This window comes from Onychostoma macrolepis, chromosome 18, assembly GCF_012432095.1.
Source record: "Onychostoma macrolepis isolate SWU-2019 chromosome 18, ASM1243209v1, whole genome shotgun sequence".
NCBI lineage: Eukaryota > Metazoa > Chordata > Actinopteri > Cypriniformes > Cyprinidae > Onychostoma > Onychostoma macrolepis.
Genome location: NC_081172.1, coordinates 25837117 through 25842368, shown reverse-complemented (window position 1 = coordinate 25842368; position 5252 = coordinate 25837117).

Below are 5252 nucleotides of genomic sequence, written 5' to 3'. Positions count from 1 at the left end.
AAAATAAAATAAAATAAATCAATGAATGAATATATATAAATATATATATATATATACACAGTGGGTACGGAAAGTATTCAGATTTTTCACTCTTTGTTATATTGCAGCCATTTGCTAAAATCATTTAAGTTCATTTTTTTTCCTCAATGTACACACAGCACCCCATATCGACAGAAAAACACAGAATTTTTGCAGATTTATTAAAAAAGAAAAACTGAAATATCACATGGTCCTAAGTATTCAGACCCTTTGCTCAGTATTTAGTAGAAGCACCCTTTTGATCTAATACAGCCATGAGTCTTTTTGGGAAAGATGCAACAAGTTTTTCACAACTGGATTTGGGGATCCTCTACCATTCCTCCTTGCAGATCCTCTCCAGTTCTGTCAGGTTGGATGGTAAATGTTGGTGGACAGTACATTACATTTTTATGTTATCTTATACACATTGAATATGGGAAACGGAAGCTCAAACGTGCGTGCTTGACATGAGAACCAATGATCATTGTTTTCACGCATCAAGCACACACACAGTTCTACTTCAGTTATGACTTTCATCAGGTAAATGTCTGAGTCCAAAAGTTCACCATCGAATCTGAGGAAGCATGTTGAGGTAGCAAAGTTGTGTTTTCCCCCCAAAAAGATTATTCATTATTCTTTGTTTTGATAGAGCCATTAGCTGTGTAATACATTGGCTGAATGCACAAGATTGAGTGCAAATAAAATCATTGATACATTTTTTTTTAAATATAATTAATATTTTTGTGGGAATTCTTTTTTTTAAATTAAATGTTACACATCTCCAAAAAAGTGTTTAAATGAACATTTTACGTTTACTTAATTGTAATTCATGTTTAGTGAAGTTCTTATCAGGTAGTAGAACAGCAATATTTCCTGAGAAAAAGCCCCCACAAAAAAATTCCCCAAATAAACAATTAAAAGATGAATTATCTTTTTAGACAGTGACGTAGACAACACAAAAAGAGAACACGACGGTCAAGTTTAAAATATTAGTATTTGTAATTTTCATTGTTTCACTTAAGACGGCACTGATTCATTAACAGGGGTTGTATGAGTTACTGTCATATTCACTTTGTGTAGTTTTTGGACATCCCATACTTGTTATATGAAAAAAGATGATTTAGTTTACGTGATTTAGATCTTAGTTTGTGTGTTCAGCTAATAAATGAAAGTCACACACACAAGTCAAGTCAAGTCACCTTTATTTATATAGCGCTTTTACAATACAGATTGTGTCAAAGCACTTAACAGTATCAAATTGGAGGATAGAGTGTCAGTAATGTATAATGATAAGATTAAACACTCAATTTTCAGTTAAAGGCATTTCATTATTGAATTCAGAGATGTCATTGTCTAGCTCAGTTTAGTTTAAATAGTATATGTGCAATCAAATCGGCGATAATCGCTATAAATTAAGGGTCCCCAACTGAGCAAGCCAGTTCCACAACAAACACACACACACATATACACATATATATATATATATATATATATGTGTATATGTAACTGCATGATTTTTACTGTACCACCAATAAGCTACTCCTAAATATAATGTAGAAACTTTTCTGTAAAGCTGCTTTGCAACGATTTATATCGTGAAAAGCGCTATACAAATAAATTTGAATTGAAAAACCTGTATTTTTCTCCCTTTAACAAAACTTCTGTATGTCTGTCAGAAAAAAAGAAAAAAAAAGAAAAAGTACTTCTACTTTTTTAATACTGGAGTACAATTTAAAGTTGTACTTTTTTTACTTTTACTCAAGTATGTTTTTGGCCAGATACTTGTACTTTTAAATGAGTAAAATCTTCGCTGAGTATCTTTACTTTCACAGAGTACCTCTGCATGCTTCACTGTTGGGACTGTATTGGACAGGTGATGAGCAGTGCCTGGTTTTCTCCACACATACTGCTTAGAATTAAGGCCAAAAAGTTCTATCTTGGTCTCATCAGACCAGAGAATCGTATTCAGGTGTTTTTTAACAAACTCCATGCGGGCTTTCATGTGTCTTGCACTGAGGAGAGGCTTCCGTCGGGCCACTCTGCCATAAAGCCCCGACTGGTGGAGGGCTGCAGTGATGGTTGACTTTCTATGACTTTCTCCCATCTCCCAACTGCGTCTCTGGAGCTCAGCCACAGTGATCTTTGGGTTCTTCTTTACCTCTCTCACCAAGGCTCTTCTCCCCCGATAGCTCTGTTTGGCCGGACGGCCAGCTCTAGGAAGGGTTCTGGTCGTCCCAAACGTCTTCCATTTAAGGATTATGGAAGCCACTGTGCTCTTAGGAACCTTAAGTGCAGCAGAAATTTTTTTGTAACCTTGACCAGATCTGTGCCTTGCCACAATTCTGTCTCTGAGCTCTTCAGGCAGTTCCTTTGACCTCATGATTCTCATTTGCTCTGACATGCACTGTGAGCTGTAAGGTCTTATATAGACAGGTGTGTGGCTTTCCTAATCAAGTCCAATCAGTATAATCAAACACAGCTGGACTCAAATGAAGGTGTAGAACCATCTCAAGGATGATCAGAAGAAATGGACTGCACCTGAGTTAAATATATGAGTGTCACAGCAAAGGGTCTGAATACTTAGGACCATGTGATATTTCAGTTTTTCTTTTTTAATAAATCTGCAAAAATGTCAACAATTCTGTGTTTTTCTGTCAATATGGGGTGCTGTGTGTACATTAATGAGGAAAAAAAAAAGAACTTAAATGATTTTAGCAAATGGCTGCAATATAACAAAGAGGGACAAATTTAAGGGGGTCTGAATACTTTCCGTACCCACTGCATATATATATATATATATATATATATATATATATATATATATATATATATATAGCCTATATGTAATAATTATTTCTTCAGATGTGTAAAACATAAGAAACAGAACAAACTAGCATCTACTGTCTGTCAGAGTTAACATTTCAAACGCTTAGTGCGCATAAGTCATCAGGCTGACTTATTCTGCAGTTTGAAATGATCGTTACGCTTATAAGCTCATGAATTTGCATTATCATACGGCTGAGAATACAGATGCCTAGAAATAATCTATTTCTGCAGGCACTATATTCGCTGATGAAGTCTTATACTCCGAACAGGAAATTTGCTGCTTTGCTGCTGTTGATGGCCCATAAAAGTAAACCATTTGCTTGTTTTCTTTCTACCGCCTGTGAAACAACAAACCAATAAAATAGGAAAATATTTCTCAGAGTAACAGCGAAACAAGAGGCTTTGCTGTCTATCATCTAGATAGACCCCATGCTGAGCTTCAGTGCATATGTGTGTGTGTGTGTGTGTGTGTGTTTGTTTGTCAGAATGTTCAGCTTTATTCAGATTTCCTCATGAATATGTAAATTAGCCAGGTCAAGTAGACATCAATGAATCTCCTCCCCCTTTTAGGTACCCTACACCACACTAGGAGGGGCTCTTCCTGCTAATACAGTCATCAAAGGTGTGAGTGTGCTTGTTAAATAAATGATTGTTCTCTCATGACAGAGAGAGTATTTAGCATATGTGATTAATCCATTTTGGCACTCTGGCTGTGGTTCTGTGTTTTTTTGGCTGTCGGTAAGAGACGAGAGCTGAATAAATCTGAAAACAATAGATTCTATGACATTTCAAATGCATGCATAATCACATTGTCTTTATCAGTATGCACACACACTAAAATCTTCATAGTCTTAGCGTTAACACCCAGTGGCACTGTACCAAACCCTAGTGAGCTTCCTTGCTGTCTAGCGTCTACATAGTCAGCTTTCCCTCTTGCAAAATAAGTGACTTACTAGAAGTGCTCTACATAGAAAGCAACTCTGTGCATCATAACAATAGTGCTCAGAATGTGAAGCATGGTATACTCGACTCACACATAATTTCAATAGAATTCGACGTTAGCATGTTGCTAAGCTAATAGCACAATCTTCTAAATAGGACAAAATAGCACACACACATACACTCTTAAAAATAAAGATAGGCAAAAAATTATGAGGTTCCATTTGTGTCAAAAATGAGTCGACTGCTTTGTGCTTTGTACTACATTTGTCTTTGTCTACAGTCATTGCCTACTTGTTCAGGTAAATTAGTATATGCTGGTGTGTATCATGTCTGTTGACATGATTTTTTTTGCGCCACCTTTGCTCACCATCCACTTTGTTAGTGACAGAAATGTCTTCTCTGAAAAACAAGAAGTAGGAATGACACACTTTTAAAAGGCAAACCCCATATAGAATACACATATCTCTCAAAACCATAGTTGTTCTCTTACCATGAATTATCAGTCGCAGGGTGGCTGGTCTGCTCATGTCTTTCTTGATGCTTCATTGCAGTTGCCTTTAAAACACAAATACAACAAATGCAGTAAATCCTAAATTCTATAAAAAACTATAACAAACTAATTATAAAACTAGAAAGGCAGCTAGCCATAAAACTTATTTAACCTAGCTAACATACGATTTTATTTTCTCAATAGGCTACTGGCCAACATTAACTACTAACACCTGAACAAAATTTAACATTAGTTAACTTAATGTTAATATAAGATAAGATAAGCGTTGCTCGTTAAAAATCATTTTAATTCGGTAACTTAATTCAATAAGCTGACAAGTCAACAGCGCAGTTTACTATAGTAATGTTTGTTACCGCCATGTTGACGGGTAAATGTTACTAGGTTAACTGGTGTGCAAAAATATGACGCAAACACACAGACACATATTTTTACCTTGCTTGCTGGTCTTATTCTCTCGTAAGGTGCATCGACACACAGCGCAGATGTTCTCCGGAGCTCTTCCACTCTTGCAACCCGCGGCACTGCCCCGCTGCTTCAGTGTCTTCCTCGGACGAGAGTGGCGCGGCACGACACAACTCGAAAAGACAATAAAGAACACATTATACTATCTACAGTGGATGCGGACAGTAAAGTGATGCCCTGGTATATGTCTGCCATACAGATGTACGCCAAGCACTCGCGCTGTTTCTGACATGAAGGACAAATGGATTTTCCAATCATTACAAGCGATGTAACATGTCCAGCGTAGATAGTCCCAAGCTTTTGCGGCGTTGTAGACACGGTGTAAGGGCAAATCGTGTCAATCCAAATGTAAGAAATGAGGAAAATAAAACAACCTCAACAGAATGGCGCTAAAGAGGCGTTATGGCAAATACAGTAGTATACAGCAATTTAAAAAAATAGTGTCTGTATGTGGGGTTTGACGTCACAGAAAATTCCCATGATGCAAAGGGTA